The following is an 18,931-nucleotide window of genomic DNA, read 5'->3' as shown; positions in this document are numbered from 1 at the left end:
TTTCCTAAAGTGAGCTGAGTGGTGAGTAGGGGACATGTTGGGTGGAATAAACCTTATCTATAAGGACTCTGAAGACACTTTATTGTAATGTCATTTGTGTATAGAAGCGTCTTCCTCGTTCCTTCTGAAAGAGCAAATTTGAGAGAGAAGAGAAAAACCAATTTGATGGAATTTTGTGTTGCATCATGTGTGAGAAGTTCTTCGGTGCTTCATGTGGGAAAGTGAAGAAGGGGGAAATAGAAAAGGCAGATGGCAGCTATAACACGGATCTGGCTACAGCAGTGAGGTTTTCCCATATTCAAGTGCAACAGAAGTCTAGAATACATGGACAGGAGGAGTACAGATTGGTAACTACCCAGCAAAATCTCTCCAGCTCTACCAGATACACCTGGTAACACTATCAATAGTGTACTTTCTCTTGCTGGGAAATGAATGCTGACATCTTGTTTTCCTTCCCCCCTGCCCCCCCAGTAGAAGGAACGATTCTGCTGCATAGCAGCAGCATAATGTAAGTACAGCAGGGCTAGTTCTTGCTCTGGTGTTAAGCTCTGCCTGCAAAGATCACTGTACTGGTGTTCAATTCTACTAGGAATAGTTTGAAACATTAGTTTTCTGTCAGGGGAAATTAATGTGAGATATATTCCAGCGAGTGCTCAGTGGCTAGCTTGCTGTAAATGAATTTCGGACCCCCGTAATCTGCAGTGAGTGCCCTGGTGCAGCATAGCTTTGCCTCGCAAGCACAATACCAGAGCATGAGCAGCACCTATTGCATGTGTGTTTGTAGGCTCCACACTGACAGGGAGATAAGAATTCAGTATGTCACCATCTAGTCTTTATCCAATTTAACCTTCATCTCTGCTTTCTTAATTTAATAATTAAGTTGATAAAGAGCTATAATACAGGCTTTCATGTACTATTTTTTTATACTATTTTACATCTCAGCTCATGTATGGCCTGCATCTCTTTTGCCTCGTTTTTGGACTTTTTGGCATCAAGGGGCCAAAACTGCATGTTTCTTTATAGAACAATTTGAATCTGGTGTTAATGTAAAGCTGCAGCGCTAAGTGTTAATATATCATGAATATCCTGTTTGTCTTTCCCTTTTTTACTCTAGTTGGTAACGCCCTCAAGGAATTATGGCAGAGGCATTTGTTACAGATAAAGACTATGTGCAGTTTCTAGACCTTGCAGTAAAACCTCAGCTCAGTTGAGCTGACTATTTGTACAATTTGGGTGAGGACTGTAGTCCTGTGAGTGTTCTAGCCACTTGCTTTTTCCCAGCTGATGCACTGGTTAGTCAAAAACAGTTGGGGTAATTGCTCACAAACCCAGGGATGAGCTGATGGTGAATTTTATAGGCATGCGGAACTTCCTGAAAATCAGGGTGTACTCAAAAAAATGCTGTAAGAAATATAGTCTTGGTACACACTCCACAGGAATGATTAATATGAATAACTATTACTAAAACATGCAGCCGAGAAGTTAGTTATGCCTGCTGTAATTGTGATTCATTGTAATGAGTATTTCCGATGTGTTTACACTTTGCTAAAGCTCTACACCACATGAATAAAGTGTCTTCAACAGTCAGGCATTTCTTAATGTTGGCACTGCCCGTGCTTTAAAAGAATGCATGACATCTAATATAAAATCTTTGATATAAATGAAAACGTATTTCTGTGGAATACCTAAAATGACATGAACAACAGGAGAACTATGATATCAGAATCTGGCAGTTTAATTAAAAATGAATTATTAATACCTGTGCTTGAGCAAAGGGGATTCTCTACCTGGACAACATAATGGATTTTAGGGCTGTAGACTTAAGTTACACATTCAATTTTATTACCATTCGCTAAAATGGAGTATCATAGCAAATCTTAGTGGTCCCATTAGATTTTCTTGTTTATTTTACAGAGCCTTTCACTTGTAATTTGCTGATTCTAATTCTACTTGGCATAACAGGAGGAACCTGATGAAGTTCCTCTTGTGATTCTCCTGTTCATCCTGTTGTTCATCCTCCTGATGAAGCCTGTCCTCTTTCGTAGAGGTGTTTGCATCGCTCAAGGTAAATAGGTATTTGGTATAACTGAGGCTCAGCGGTAACCATGCTGCTAATCTACAGAACCTGCTTTGTGGTAAAGGAAGGTCTACTAATAAAAACTTTTAAGTGAATACTGGATTCGCATCAGGTTCCCCAAACCTATTTAAATTGCTGTGTACCAAAAAATACATCGATGGGAACAAAATATATATTTAGCCTAAAAATGGCTCTTGTGAACTGTCACACTTTAAAATTATTATTTTGAACTATTTGGTGACATTTTAAAGGCTGGGAACTTTGACATGGAGCTATCACTGTAACCAGTGAGACTTTTCCTTTTTTTTTTAACATTGACCCCAAGATAAAACAAGCTACATTTCCAAAAGGTAACTATGCAGAAAGATCTTTTGGGGCATTCATTACCTGGAAAAGATCTTACTGATGGCTTGACAAAACTCGTCCCCAGTACAGACGCCAGCCATCCAGAATCCGGCGATTTGTTTGGGCTTGGGAAAAACGTCAAGTGCCTTAAAGAATACAGACGTGTCTAACAAAGTTGTATTACCAGAACCCAGATCTGACCATCTTGTCCCCAACGTTAAGATGCTGAAAGAACAGGTTACAAAATACATGTTTTGTTAGCTGGAAATCAGTGGTCTAATGGCAATACTGTATTTTTACGAAACCTTTGATTAAAAACTGTTCTTGACCTTTGCTGCCAGCAACCTAGGGCTAGACTATTTTGACTGTAGGTAAACATGTGAAACATTAAGCTAATTTCTCCTCCAGCACGAGGTTAAAATGGTTATTCCCCACGTTTGGATCACTGTGTTTTGGGGTTTTTTTAAGTTACGGAGTTATTTCCAAAGCGCTGTTTTGAGCTGCAAACCAAGTGACGACCGCAGTTCCTGCCAGGCCGTCCGCTCCGTATGGCGACGCCACTGGGAAATCCTTCCTTTGCAGCCTGCAAGGAAGCACACCGCCAAACTTTAGGTATGTTCCCCGAGCCCTCGCAGAGCTGCTGGCTGTCACGCCAACGGCCACCGGACACGTCTCCCAGCGGCAGCCCTTCCCAGACCGGCCCCAGCGGCGGGGACGGCGGCCGGTACAGAGCTCCACAGGGCGGCCCTCGCTGCCTCCCGGGCCGGCCTCAGGGCGAGCCGCCAGTGCTCGGCGCTGCTCGCTCACTGCCACCGCCTCGGCCGGCAGCGCCGCCTCCCTTCGCCGCCTGGCAGCCGGCAGCGCCGCCGGGCCCCGCGGCCACAGCCCGGCCTCCTGCGGCGGCGGCCTCCCCGCTCCCCGCTCCCCGCTCCCCGCTCCCCGCTCCCCGCTCCCCGCTCCCCGCTCCCCGCTCCCCGCGCCGCGGCAGCCGCCAGCGCCGCCCAGCGGCCGCGCCGTCCCGCCGCGAGGCAGCGGCCTCTTGGCCGCGCGCGGGCGGGAGGGGCTGCCTGTTGGACGGGCCGCCATCTTGGAGGGCCGCGGGAGGGTGCTGGCCCCCTCCCGCCTTCCCGGGCCGTTGGCCGCCGTCGCAGCCTGGCTGTGCCCAGGTGCTGGGTGCTGTGCTGAGGAATGGCCGCAGTCCTCAGAAGGGCTGTGCGCTGGGTGCTGGCGTGCTTGCCGTCGCCCCCGGAGGCTGTGTGGTCCACCCACGGTCTCCGCCTCAGGTAAAATGACACCCAGGCCCTTCCCTCCGTGGGTCCTTCGGGCCAAAAGCTCTCACAGGCGTCCCCCGTGCCCTGAAACACTCGAGGGATGTTATCAATCACCTGTTGATGCCAAATTCTCTTGCACAATCCTACTTTATTTATCACCCACTTTTTTTTTTTTAAATTCAGTCGATGTTGTGCTCAGAACAGCACTGTTGAAATAAGCAAACTTGGTTGGACTTTGCTGTGCTTGTCTTCGAGCAGGGCCCTAGCACAAGGCCGCGTGTGTGATCGCAAATCACAGTAGGGAACGGCGCTGATTTTGTCAATAATCTCTGTGTTGTTTGATAGGATTAGAAGACTACACCTCACTCTTTCCCACCCCCCTGGATTAGTAGTTACAGCTATAACAGGTATTTTAGAAAGAGCAATGATGTGCCCTAATACAGGCATTCCTCTTTTCCGAAGTTCACCAGGATATTTGAACTGGCTGATGTGCCAGGCTCTGGGAGCAGCCAGGAATATAAGGTCATCCTCAAAGACAGCTGGCATTGTTGCGCTTTATTTTATTAGTGATTCATTCTGGTTGCGTAGTGGTTGGTTTGTCACTTGCTTTGTATAGTCTATAATATTATAATTATTTATCCAGTGGCACCTTCAACTTTGTGTGCGATTCATGAAACAATCCACCTGAGCTGTCTTTGTGAATTGAGAATTCCAGCTTTTAATTCTTACACTTCCCTGTAGCTTTCAGAGCTAAATATTTGTGTGGATTGTTTTGCTGTATTTTGGTTTGTGAACATTATTGGTAATGAATGTATAAAGTACTTTGTGTATAAGTGGTGTTAGACAGCTGCGGTTACAAGCAGCCCACATAATCACGTTAAATCAATATTAAATGTGCGCTACTGAATAGTTGTCTTTGGGATGCTGATGGTCCCAATTTAATTTAAACTTCATCCCACTAGTGCTTCCAAAAAACCTCAGAGGAAAACAAATCAAAAATCAAATCCCCAAATGAGTAACTCCAAATGGAATAACAGATTTTTCATAATTGGTCCACAGTGGCTTCATTTAGGTGGATAGACAAGTGTGTGGTATGTGACAGCAAACGGTCCAAAACCTGGTCACTGTTCACTGTCATAGAGCTAGCAGATGGCAACCATGGAGAATGGGTTGTCAGATACAAGGCTTTTTTGTGCTAAGAAAGTTTGCTTATTTTAACTAGGAAAATAGGAGAGGCTGGTTGGAGTTACGGTATTTAGTGTGAGAAAAAGATTCAAATACTAGAAGTTTCTTCAGAAAGCCAGTTGGCCCTTACCCTGATGCAGCTGTGCTGCTGTTGGTTCTGTTCTACAGGATGGCCAAGAATAGAGAGCGTGAAGGCTGAAGAGGGGTAGCAACAAGGAAACCTGAAACTTTCCTCTGGAGATTCTCGGTATTCGAAATGGAAACTCTTAAATAATCTTTTAGTTACAACAAGAGGAAAACATTCTCCCTTGAATTTTTGTGTGCTGGGCTTGTGTTCAAGGGCTTCTGTTTCTGTGCTTGGGGCTGTGTTCAAGGTGAGGGGGAAAATGACGTAGTTGAACTAAATCTTGTTGGGAAGTTGCATATTATTGCAGAGAGTGGTGCATAAAGTGGAAACCAATTCCAGTGTCCAGTACTCACTGGAGATGTTGTAATGTTATCTCTAATTGCTTATTAGGTCTTACCATGTGTTAGAAGATGCTGCATACAGAAGTTGTGTACTATACGTTATACTGGGGAAGCAGAAAGACCATACCTGCAAGTGAAGTGAGAATTCTCCCTTTGAGCAGAACGGCAGGCAGGGAACCTTGTCTGTATGAAAATATCTCTGCTTTAATAGGTTAAATATCTGGGGAAGAACTAGGGACACTATTCACAGGGACTTTTATTTGTGGCTTGATGAGGCTTGCATTATAGATCAACAGGCTGGTTTTCGTGTATTGTGGTGCTGCTAAGTTGAAGTTCCCTCACGTCCTTACACCAAAAATGGTGCTTAGAGATGTACGTCATGCCTGGCAAGCGCAGGTCACGTGAACCTAGGTCTCTGTGTGGCCTTTCCTTAGTGGTTGTGTTGCCTTCCATTTGCAGCCAAGAGGGTTCCAGAGATCGCACGGCAATTCTTGTCTGGTTTATGTGAGTGAGTTATTGGGGAAGGGGAAGAGGAAAAAGTAAAGGCAGCAATATAGGTTTACTGAAATTATTAGTAGCATCCAAAGCTACATTTGAAGTGATGTTGTGTGTGTATGTATATATATGTATGTATAAACGTACAAAAATTAGTACAACAGTGAAAGAAAGGAAATGGCAAATTTAACCAACATTTCACATATGGAAGGTGTTATCGTTCTTGTTTTCCTCTGAAGCTGCCTGCTGTATTGAAACCTAGCAGTAATACAACAGTGCATTTACTTTTATTTTTGGGTTTTGATTCAGCGTATGAAAAGTGAAAAAAAATTACCTAAAATCAAGAGAGAAAACAAAATACATTAATCTTTCTGTTTCTTTTGAGGTGCTGCAAATAGGCATTTTAATTTAGGTGTGTTTGACTTGGCTTTGACAGTGAGAGAAGCTAAAATAGCTTAGCAGCAGCAAGAAGTTTTGAATTATCATCTGCCTCTGTACTAACTTGCATTTTAGAATTATTTAAGCTAAGTGTGGAATTATGTTCTGAGTCTTGCCATTCTCAGACAAATCAGATTGCTAATACTAATGAAGGATGCAAATGGTGTACAAATACAGCAAATAAGTAATTTGCCATTTCTCAGCCCAAGGGAAAGCATGACTGGCTAGTAGATTTGCATACAGACTACACAGATGCTAAGTATTTTTCCTTAAATAATGATAATAATTTCTTACAATAAATACCTTTATTTCAACTTGACCAGCAATGACAAGTAATGCAAGTTATTTTTGTTGTTACCATAAACTCTTTTAAGTAATTATGGCTTACTCTCCAAAGTTAAATCACCATCTTATCTTCATTTCAGCTTCCTGCGAAAGTGGTGATGAATAAATGCTTCAACATAGCCCCTTGAGGTCTATGGTGCATTACAAAGATCCAGTATTTAGCACATATAGCTAAAAATAGCCTGGGGAAACCTCAGATCTATCGAGATACTTAGATTTTAGCTAGTGATGGGCCCAAAAAAAAGCCATGGACTTAAACATCTGTGAACTTAAGTTCAGATTCAGATCCGTTTTTATTTTACAGCTTCCTCTTATCTTTGTAAGCAGAACCAAAACCATGGTTTCAAGTCTCTTTTGTCCTGAGGATTAGATGCGTGGGCTTGAAACTAAATCGAAATTTGGTGGTTTAGGCTTGTGCTAGTTTCATCTTTTTTTTTTTTTTTTAATTTAAAATGAAACAAACTATGAACGCCACCTTAGCAGCTGGCCATATAAGCTGCCGTTTTACCATAGCTAAATTAGGATTCTCAGTTTAAGTGTAAAATCAGTCCTTAGGAAAGGGAAGAACACAAGATGCTGCCCTGAGGCAGTTGGCAGGTGGCAGGTTGCTGTAGCATTTTCCTCCAAAGCTATGCTGGGCCCCCCAGTCTTCACTTGAAACTGAGTACTGGAATGATGACATATTATTACTGTTGAGCAGAGGGTGCTTACAGCACAGGACAACAGTTGCATACATATAAAGTGCGTCAAGGAATCAGATTAGATACACTAGCGTTTTTCTGTTATAAGCGAGTATGTAGACAGGGAATTTGTAATTGCAGTTGGTTTTCTGCAGAAATTGTTGTAATCTATTACATTCTTTTCACAGCAACATTAGGGAGTTCTTCCAATTAGACATCTTTTGAAATTGGTTTAAAAAATGGTATTCTTCTTAGTTTACAAACAGACACTGGAGCCAGGCTAGTGGTCTTGTTTTGCATGGTTGTGGGGAATTGTTTAATTCTCCTTTCTGAGTCCTCTTTCTCTAGGTCAGCAGCCGGCAGTGAGGAACATTAAGTAAAAATAAAACTCCTATTTTTAGTTCAGCTACATAATATCCTATTTATAATACTGAAATTTCAGTGACTACCTGGCCCCTTTCAGTTCAATGAACCATCTCTCCTCTGTTAGACCTCATTGCTCTTTTTTCACACCTGCCCCATTTTATTCTTTTGCCGTTATTTTTGTAGGTTTGCGGATGCTTTTCCAAGAGGGCTCTTAATTCTGCACAGTGCTGACAGCTATCAATTCAAGTAATTTGACTAGAAGTAAGGGCAAGTAGCAGCTAGCAGGGGATACTCAAAACTTGGCATAATCCATGCCCAAAATTTTAACACTGTGGAACTCTTAAAAATAGGAGGAAAAAAAAAAAAAGAAGCTGCAGTCATAATGATGTATCAGTTTCTGCAACATCCAGATGAATGTTTGCTTCTGGTTTCAATCCCTCATGGCTACTGAAAATAAGATACTTTAACTTCATTTTCCTCTGGATGATACATGACAGTCATTTTCTTTTTTTTCCCTTTTTGTTTTGTATAAATTTTAACACAGCTCACCACACTAACAATATACCAGTGAGAGGGAGACAAAGAAGAGCATATACATAAAGAACATATACATAAACATCTTATGGCTAGCCAATAAGCTGCCTACTATTTGGAAATGAAATTGTTAAAAATGTGTTGAAAACCTCACAGTCTAGCTGAAGTCTGGGATTTTGGCAAGTAAAAGATGGGCCTTAGCACAGGACCTTAGGAAAAATGCATTTATGCAAAGGCAGTTGTTACCCTGCCCGCAGTCTTGGAGATAAGGCAGTAATTGTAACAACAGGAATAGTTCCAAAATACATTTGTCAGCTTAAAGAGCTAGAAGGAAGTGTTGATGTGCTACTGGGCATGGTTCTGCCGCCATCATAGAGTGGGCTGCAAAATGGTACTATCACTCCGGTTAAGTCAAAACTAATGTAGAAAAAGTCTCAGTTAGAAGCAGCTTATGAAACCAGGCCGACCCTATTATCCACCGGGGACCAGGCACTGAAAATAACTTTTGTAAAACATTTTATTTATTTCCTCCATATGATGTATCTCACTTGAAAGAAATGAAATTACTTGTAAACCTACTGCTTTTCAACTGGGTTGAGTCATGCTAGAGTCTGATGAGGAGTTGGATGGGGGTGGAGGAGGAGGGAATGTAATTCTGGTAATGTGGAGACCTTGTCATTCAGTGGCAAAGTTTGAGTTTAAAGAGCCATGATTATGCTTGAGAGAAATTTTTGCACAATATGTATGATGCATGATGCCACATGGGCTGTGCTGTGCTGGAAACTGAATAAATAGATTGAGCAATTAGTTAGCCAGGCATGGTCGGTTTGTTATAACAGAGGTAGCAGAGTCTGATGGCTGGAAACAGCCGTTCTTTAGGAAAATGGGCAGCTGCTTTAAAAAAGGCAAAAATAATGTAAAACCACAATTAAAGAAAACAAGCAACAAACCCTGTAACCCATGCTGCTTCACAAAATTCAGTGACAGAGGTACAGAACACTTTATGTAATTAGATTGCCTATATAAATAGCTCCGTATTTAATGAAATTTCAGGTATCTTCTGAACAACAAAAAGGCTATTGTTTCTTTGTGTCCTGTTTAATCTCTTTATTTGAATACAGATCCAAAGAGAATTTCTCCTTCTCAGAGAGGTCTTTTTTTCTCTTCTTTAATATGTATTTTTTAATTTGAGAATAAATGATAAAAAAAAGAAAAATAAGTGAGGTACAAATGAAGGAAAAAAATACATCTTATGGCTGCTTTGTCTCAAAACCTTCATCTGTAGTTGGGTAAAAGATTCCTTTTGGAACGAAGGGCAATGGTTCGAATGAGGTTAAGTAGGATAAATGTGTAATTCTATTGTTATATTTAGTATTGCAGTATCTGTGAGAGGAGAGAAAGGTGGCAGGGTAGAGATCTGCAAAAGAGGAATATTTGAGGGTTGTCAGTCCCTGCTTGAGGAGAGACCACATGAGTGAATGAGGTCAACAGAAGGGTAAAAATAGAAAATGTGAAAAAGTGGTAGGGTGAGAAGGGCCCCTTGGAAAACGTCCACAGTGTATGAGGGGAGGAGGAGGAAGAGGAGACTACTGAACATAGCTCTGAGAAGAAAGTCAGGGAGGAAGCCCACTGAGTATACAACTGTGTACCAAGGTGAAGTTTTGGTGAGAGAAGGGTAATTTGTGATGTCAAAGATATCGATGGTGATTCTGTGATTCTGTGGGTTTGTGAGAGACCGTAAGGAGAAGACAATGTTAAGTCTTGAATTTAAAAAGGCCATAAGTGATGCCTGTGATGGCTATTTTATCAGAAGCTAGAAAATGCATTTCTGTAGACCTGAGGTGGAGACTGTTCTGTGCTCACAACAGCTTTCTGAGTGAAGAAATTCCCCTTCTTTACCTTTAACAAGTTATGATCATTTCATGTCTTGTAACAGACATCCTCCAACTAGTCATTAAATGACTAATATTCTTGCACTTTATACAGTCATAAATAATGTGTGTTGGATGTGACCATTCCTGGCAGAGCTCCAAACTCTGCTTCTGCAAAGAAGCATTTGTTTGCCTTCTACTTAACAACAATCAAGGGAATGAAGATACTGCTCTAGTATTTTTTCGACTGTTTGGAGTGTTTACTGCAACGTAATATATTCGCTACTCATTGCATTCTCCCAAATTATTTTTTTTAATGATAAACACCCGCCTCCTTCCTGATCTCCCTTCCTCTATTCACCTTTCACTTTGAGCAGAATCCTTTCCAAAGCAATCAGCTGGATCTCACCCAAGTACAAATATGCTAAACTATGCCATTGTTCTTCTGTTTTTCCTGAAGTTTGTTTCCCCCCCCCCGCCCCCCGCCCCCTTGTTTAATGCAAACCCATTTGATACTGTTTTCTTGGCTTTGTGGTACACAGTGCATACATTTAGTATAGCCTTTCAGTTATTTCTGTTTATTTAATTTCAGTATCACTTTTTGGCCTGCTTTTCATAAACTTTGCAAACAGTTCCAAACTGGTAAAGTTTTCAAACCTGGTGCTTTACTTGTTTCTAGAGCCTTAAGTGCTAACTTAGTATAGTTACATCTGCATTTGCAATTAAACACCTTCACTTAGAGACTGGTTTAAGACAGGAGAAAAGTAATATGGAAAGCATGGAATTCAGAGGCAGCGTGATAATTCCCTTCATTTATGTTATGTTAGAGAAGAACAGTTCATGGAGGCGGTGATGGCTTCAAATATTTTCTTTGAACTAAATGAAATACTACTATTGCTCTAGAGCATAAAATGTGACAATAAAGTGGGAATACACTGCTTGCTTTTGCACACGTGCATTCCACCTGCTGTGGGTGAAAGGTTGTGACCGATAATGAAAAAAGTGTGTGATCTTTGATTCATTAAGGTAGCTAGTGCACTGAATGGAATTGAAAATATTTGTCCATAAGCAGAAGGAGTGTTTATAAACACAGATGATGAATAATTTCTTATGGTGGTATAACTGTTCAAGCTTGTCTGTTTCTTGGACACTAACAGAATAGATTGGTTTTGTTCCTTGTGAAAAGGGGGCAGTGCCTATCCATTGGGTGGTATTAACCAGCATTATGAAACTAAACTCTAGGTGGAATTCTACCAGAAAGGCAGCTGATCCACTGTTTCTGGTATATGTGAGGAATATGACTGGAACACTGCTTTGGTTTTTGCTTTAGAAGTCTTGATTTTTTTATTACTATCCAAAAAATTAATAAGATACAGGAGAAATACAAATTCCATTTGATATTTGAATATGTATGAGAAAGAGAAGGCTATCTTAGGAGACAGCTGCAAATAAGAGAGAGTCTTATTCACAGGAAATTGGGAGCACAGTTCAAAGAACATATTTAAGAAAGTCAGCAGCATTGAAGCAGCTAGAAAAGAATGTGTGGTGAGAGAATACTATGCTAATAATAAATATAAATACAATGCTACTGCAACCAGTAATAACACAGAAAACAGTATGTAACTGTCTTCCACTGAGATGGAAATAATGAAGCAGAGATGAAGTAGAATTTAAGCTTGAGATACAAACTGTGGCTTCAGAATCCAGAGGTTGTTCATTAAATACCTTGGAAACTGAGAGCCTTCAAGATACTGCCTCCTCCTTGAATGGTTTTGTAAAAATTAAAATACCAAATCAATTGCAGAGAAAACTGTTCTTCATATTTTGTCTCAAAATTAGGAATCTGAAAAATTATTTCCAATCCTAGCCAGAAAATTTCTAACTTTTATTCAATGAAACTAGTAGGTCAAGAAGCATAAGCTTATCTTGAAATTAGGTAACTTGGCAGTATTATGTCTATGATAGGTTACTGTTGTTCCAATTATTTCAATAGTATATTAACAAACAGCTTAGTAGCCAACTGTAAGATGATCCCAGAACACATTATATCTGCAGATTCAGTTGATAGATAACGCAGTCCTAAAATCCTTGCTCTGCTGAAACACAGTGTGGCTAACTGAGTGGAAGAAAGACTTACTGGCAGTGATAGCAACATAGCTGAATTTAACAGGGAATAAATAATTAATACTGAGGCCTTTATGATCAAATACAAGTTGTCCTTTATCTTTGCTATATGCTGAGAATAAATGATGAAAAATATTGCTAGAATTTTATGGTTTGCTACCAACTATGTTTAGAATTTAAGGTACTGCTTTATTGTGTATCCTCCAGGTTTTCAATTCTAAATCTGGTTTTCCTGAATACACTTGGGTTCTGGAAATCTGAATGATTGCTGTAATTTGCAAGAGCAATTGTGTAATCACATTTTGCAAACTAAGTGGTTAAAAATTCGTTTTGTGGAAGACAGAACAAGGTATGAATTTATGTTTCAGAAAAGCTTTCTTTCCACCACTGAATATCATTATAGCTGTATAAAAATAATAAAACATTAATACTTCATGAAGACAGACATGCATGGACCTCTGAGCACATATAGAGAACCGGGTTTTCTTCAAAGGACTGGGCATCCCAAGGTCATTAAAATGCCATGAAAGCTTTGGTTTCAAACACCATTTTGGAACTCCTCTGGAACAAGAAGAAACACAATGGTGAACTGGCAGGACTTGCAAAAGGTAGACCCCAAAATCTGTGTCTGATGTTCTAAACACCAAGTTCTTCACTGGCACATTCTTGCCCTTTCAGCTGAAATGAGGCATGGAAGAGATGAAGACTGGTCTGGGATTCTTGAATGCTCTGCTGCCAAGGACCCTTTATAGTCTGCATGGCATTCCCTTGCCCTTTTTCCTATCTTTAGACCCTTCGGGGGAGAAAAAAAATCAAATTCATATTGTGGATTTCTGCTTCTGCATAGAGATTTTGCATCCTTGAGCTTGTGGCTCTAAGGGAGTAAACTTGAACGAGAAGGCAGCAAAGACTTATTTGTCCCTCTTGTCCCAAATGCTTAGTTATTAAAATGCACCAGCCTTAGAAAATTTTATATATGAAAATTTTGTAATATTGTGAGGCAATAATATTTTTTAAGTGATTGAAGTAAAGTATGGACTTAAAGGGTAAAAAGCCACTGCTCCAGAAAAACTTCCAGCTGGTTAGGTAGGATTTTTCCTTCACGAGTAGTTCTGAATCTGGTCGGTTTCTGCAGATCCCTTTTTTTGCCATTAATTCATGTTTTGCATATGCGTAAGTAGGACTTGTCTGTTCTGGTGTTGAATGTCCCAGGGTCTAAAAGTTCTCACTTCAGTTGGGTAAGTAGAGAAAAGCAATAAAATTAACAGGTATATGTCTCCTTTAATTCGGCTGTGGAAAAATCCAGTTGCTCCATCGATTTGAGTGACAGCTTTGGACAAGAAATTATCATGTTTATTTTCCTCCCAGTCATCATCCTCATTGTTAAAGGACAGGTGAGTAGATACTGTTTCTCTGCTGGTAATGTTCACGGCAGCATAGAAAATCAGCTTTAAGTAGGTGTATTTCTGAAATGTATGTTTTTCGGTCCCTGTCAGGGATTGGAATTTGTTGGCTGTTATGATTTTAGTTGCTAGTTAACATATTTTTGTGTTTTATTCTTGGGACCTGTGTCACAGATGCCTGTGGCTCATCAACAGGTGCTCTGTGCATGTTTTGCATGGTAAAATTTGGTACAAAAATTAGGCTTGTACACAAACTCCTATTTGTCACACTTTTTTGGTTTGAAAAGAGAACTGAGCCACGATTCTAAAACTTGCTGTCCTATTTGAAAATGGTTAAACGGAATTGTACAATTTATTCTACACAGAAATAAAACAGATAAAGATCCTCTTCACTTATTGCTTCTGTCAAGTTCTCCATTAATGATGGCACATTAAGAATAGGAGGAACATGCTATTAATTGTTTCTTTACTGTTAGTGTAAAGCAGTTACTCTTGACTGGAATTTGGAAAAAGCAGTGACGTTCCTACGAAATTACTCATGACTTGATACATAGTGCTGCTGAAACTGTATAATTTTTATGCAGTCTCTTGAATTTTATCCTTTTCTAAACTCTCTTAGTTTTGGCCCTTTCCCCTTTTTCTGTATCTCTATTACTGGGTGTAAATAAACACAAATTAAGATATTAAGTAGCTTTTGATATGAATATGTGCAATAGGAAACCTCCTCTGTTGCCTGACCCTTTAAGAATTAGATACCACATAGTGATGTTTCCACTAAGATTTCCTACACTAATGTGATCCATTTTGTTTTTCAAGCAGGATGCAACGATCTCTGAGTTTCCCCTTGCTGCTTTTCCTTCTGACATTTTGCTATAATTTTGGAGAAAGAAGAATAGGAGCCCTTTTTAGACAGTCACCACAATTTCCTGTGAAGGAGAGTTTTTGCCTTCCCCTCAAATGTGTGCACATCTTACAGGCTTATTAACCTTTAAGATAGACAGAACTTTTCTTGTGCAATGGTGCGTAAGGTGCATAACGATAAGAGGCCAACCCTTATAACCTTTCTGCTCTTACTAGGTACGAAACTTTAATAAGCAAGTGTTAGGTCTTTCGTGTCTTGGCTGTTTGTCTTGGTGCTGTTCTCTTTCTCAGTGTATCTGTAGTATCGATTATAGCAGCTGTCGAGGCATGTTGAAATGATCAGTACTATCACTACTGAAGGAACAATGTGTGTGTCTGTGTTTTGCACCCATGACAGCGTCTCCCCTAACACGTTTGCTGCTTCCAGACATGTGGGGTACCAAGCTGGGTAAGCTGTTTTCCTTGGGTAGTTGTGCATCATGCCTAATTTTTTCCCCGTTTCTCCCCGAGCTGGCAGTGATTCCAGAGGCAACAAAGCGGTTCATTGACAATCATCCAGGAAGAATTGCTTTGTTTTCTTTATTAAACTGTGAGTTTATACGGCAGAGACTGGAATGGGCTTAGTTCTAGTAAGTTAGAAGAGCCTAGAGGGTTTTCAGTGCTATACCACCAATCTCCTGTGTACCAATGGTAACATCCCTACTGCAGTGTAAATCGCTGGGTAGCTCAGCATACCTTTTATTTAGCTGAATATAAATAAACAGCAGGATACTTGAAAGAAATAACACTCCAGAGAAAACACAATCCTAGTGCAATTAGAGCATTTCTATTTAGATAATTGCTCACTGAAATTATAAGCTTGGATCTAATCCTCAAAGGATACAGAAAATTGGCAGTTCCAGGATGATCTGCTTCTTTCACTCTTTTTTTCCCCCCTAATACATTGATATCTTTGTTTCTCAAACCCTAAATGCTGATTTTTTTTTTCTTTATTTTTGGACATTTTTCCTGTTACAGTGAGAGTGATACTGAAAATTACAAAATAGCAAAGGATGCCCTGGAGATAATCTAATTTTTGAGGGAATCTGTGTAGAGGAGTGATAACAAGCATGGTAATTTACTGCTGCTTGAAAGAAAAACATGACCTCATGCAGTTACAGAGGGGCTTGCCCTAATTATGGGTGCAGACAGGGTGGTCACTAGGGTATTGGTGAGACAGGCAGTAATCTCCACAAACAAGTATTTACCTCAATGAGACTATTCTACCCTCTCTTTTATAGGACTATGCTTTTTGTGAATATTTTTTTCCATTTCTAAGAACTGTAGCTTGGTGCTTAGGCTAGGAGGTAGAAATAGGGTTCTGTTCCGGACTGTCCTATTGACTTTGGATGTGAGTTTAGGCAGGCTAACTCCATTTCTTTGCATCTTTGCCCATATCTATAAAGTGGGGATTACCAGCCATGGGTAGTTTGCTTTGAGTTACGTCACATGCTTTAATTTGTTTGTCTTCTCTTGTCTGTAGATTTTTTTTTTTTTTAAATCCTTAAGTTTTCTGTTAAACTGAGACTCTTAAAAGCAAGAAAATTGGGAATACAAAGAGTCTTCCCTGTTACACTAGTCAGCAGAGTGCTCTGAAAAAATAGTGTTTTGGCCAGAAGGAAACTGTTTTTAAATACTGATGCATAAACCAAATCTCCCCTATAATCCATGTCACTGCTTTGTTCAGTTGTGTTTTCTTAAACATCTCCTCAATTCTCTGTTTGCAACGCATTTTATGAGACATATTTGCACTTGCAGTTTATAGAAGCACTTGCTGCCTTGAGCACCTGCCAAAAGTAGATTTTTTAAGGATGGAACTAAAATAAAGATCTTTTAGGGTATGTTGCAAGTCATAAGATTAAAATCAGAAATTTTTAAAAATAACATTTCAACACATTAATTACTGAAAAATGATTGAATTCATTGATAAAGCAAAATGTGAAGCCAGTAAAGATGTGTATGAAGTACCCTTATTGGTATTGAAAACTTGCTCTGGATACATATGAGAAGATTCCAGATCAGAAAAATCAAATGTTGCCCCATGTATGACTTAGAGATACTTATTGGCTAGAGGATTAATATATGCCTTGAAGTAGTTTTTTTCTGTGTGCAATTTTTTTCTGCGTGCAATTTTTTTCTGCATATTCCAGAGCTCAGATTTTTTTTTCACAAATACATGAAAAAATGGGTATGTATCCATATGCAGTTTCTGCGCACTAGGCCTCTTCCCCAGCTCTTTAACATTTAAGGAATGGGAAAAAGTGTGGGTGTGAAAGTACGGGGGCAGTTTGAGAAGGCGCTCTTTAAATGGTATGGGATTGTGTCATTCTGTCTCATAAATTACATCCTCAAACCGTCATTTACTTCTTAATCCTACTTTTGAATAATGAATATTCATCTAATTTGTTCTCGGTTCTCCATATAACTCCCATCGCTGAAGAACATCTTTCCACAGCCACAGAAAGGCACTCTGAATTTCACTCATCAGGACCACTGTGACTTGGATTCGCAGGGGCTTGCTCTGCTGTGTTTTGGAGAAGCCTGGAAGGTCTGGGTGCAGGAGGGAGAGATGAAACTGCTTATTTTCCTTCCCCCCTCCTGAGTGTGATGGCATATATCAGTTCCAGTCCCTAGCACAAAGTAAAACTGATGCAGGCTAAGCCTCTTCCTCAAAGGACTGTCTTTATTGATTTGGAGTTGGTAAAATACAGTGACAGTCTGCTCAGTATCCTCCCCATTCATGGCCTGGTTGACACTCCCAAATGGGCGCGGAGTAAAAGCCACAACAATTGAGGATTCTTCTGAGCTGAGGAAATGCTTGTTGACAAATTTCCTTGATTTTAATTTTGAATCATGCTGTTAGATCAGGGCACAGCGGACTTAATGGCTGATGAAGTCATCCACGTTTTCCTTTGTTGCTTGTGGTCTGCTGAATGTTCACTTGTATTACTGCAGGACACAAGTTTATGAAGTTGATGTGTTGTTATCAAAGCCTTTTAGTGTGGCCATTAGACACCTCTTTTTTCCCTCTTTAGTAGTCAGCCATCTGCAAGAGCTGTTTATTGTATCCAAATGATTGTGATAGCATTCAGTTAGGGTATAAACAGTAACAGAGCTGGTTTCATTAGCAGAGGGCATGCAGAATCAACGTCTAGGTCTGATTCCTTCGTTCTTAAACTTGTATCAGTGTAATTCATGTTTAAGTGGTTAACTTCTGATTTACTTGAGCACAAGTGAAAACAGATACAGATCCACGGACTGACACTATTCATGTTGACGGGAAACCATTTATATTGCTGCCAAATCGTTGGGGTTTTTTATTACAGTGGCAGTGAATAAAAGCCAGAGTAAATCATAAATTTCCCTACCTATAATATGTGAGAAACTGAGACATCTTACAGTAGTAGCCCTAAATTAATTCACAACAGTCATTTATCTTCATTGTTTTCTACAGAGATTGGCTGAACATTTTTAATACACATAGCTTTATATGGGCACTAATTATAAAATATTGTTACCTTTCTTAGTGTTAAAACACTCTTCACTGATTATATAGTATTTGTCCCAGAGAGGAACACAGTAGAAGGGCTCCCATGTCAAATTTTTATTCCTGTAGCTTCTCAAAGAATATTAAAAAAAAAAATAATCTCACGAATCTGAACTTAGGCTGCTAGATTTCTACATTTCTGCAGGGAGTATATCACAGATGAAGCAAGCTTTCTCAGGGGGGATTATACCTCATTACTTGGGAAAGTTAATTGGTAGTGCAAACCCCACAGAAGCATCAACTTCATCTCCAGACACAAGATACCTGAGCTGTTCACAATAACCTCATTTTCTAGTCTTAAGAAGGAAAAAGGAGAGAGGCTTGTGCACTTAAATATTATGAATTTAACTAGGGTGAGTCTTTATGCTGCTGAAGCAAATGATTCCACTTGGTGCATTACTGAATGCTGGCAGGAATCACATTTACTGTCTCAACTCACACTACATTACCATTCTGCCGTGCAGCTTTTAGATTGAATGCTTCTTGGGAGAGGGTCACTGTGCATGGCACTGAGGAGCACGTGCGTGGAGTGTTGTATGTGGATGTTCAGGGAGGGAGTTTACCAGCAAAACCCACTGTAAACTTCTCTGTGTCATCAGATTCCTTTGAATTCATGTGGAAGACAGTGGGACTGGAAGGCAGCGGCTTGCCTGAATGGAACGTATACAAAAGGTGGGAGTCAGAGGGACTTGGACACACCAGCATCCTCTGTCATGTCGTATAAAAGGCTGCCTGATACTTATAACAATGTACCTGATTTTCCATTTGCATAGACTTTTCTGAAATACAGCTTACTTTTTCTTTGACTCTTCTTTGATATGTATGTTGGTATTGTGACTGGCATGAACAGAGGCCTTTTATTTCTGTATGTCTGTGGGGAAG

The sequence above is a fragment of the Gavia stellata genome, chromosome 15 (genome assembly GCF_030936135.1).
Source record: "Gavia stellata isolate bGavSte3 chromosome 15, bGavSte3.hap2, whole genome shotgun sequence".
Taxonomy (NCBI): domain Eukaryota; kingdom Metazoa; phylum Chordata; class Aves; order Gaviiformes; family Gaviidae; genus Gavia; species Gavia stellata.
The sequence above is the reverse complement of the archived record's forward strand: the minus strand, read 5'-3'. Positions refer to the sequence as shown.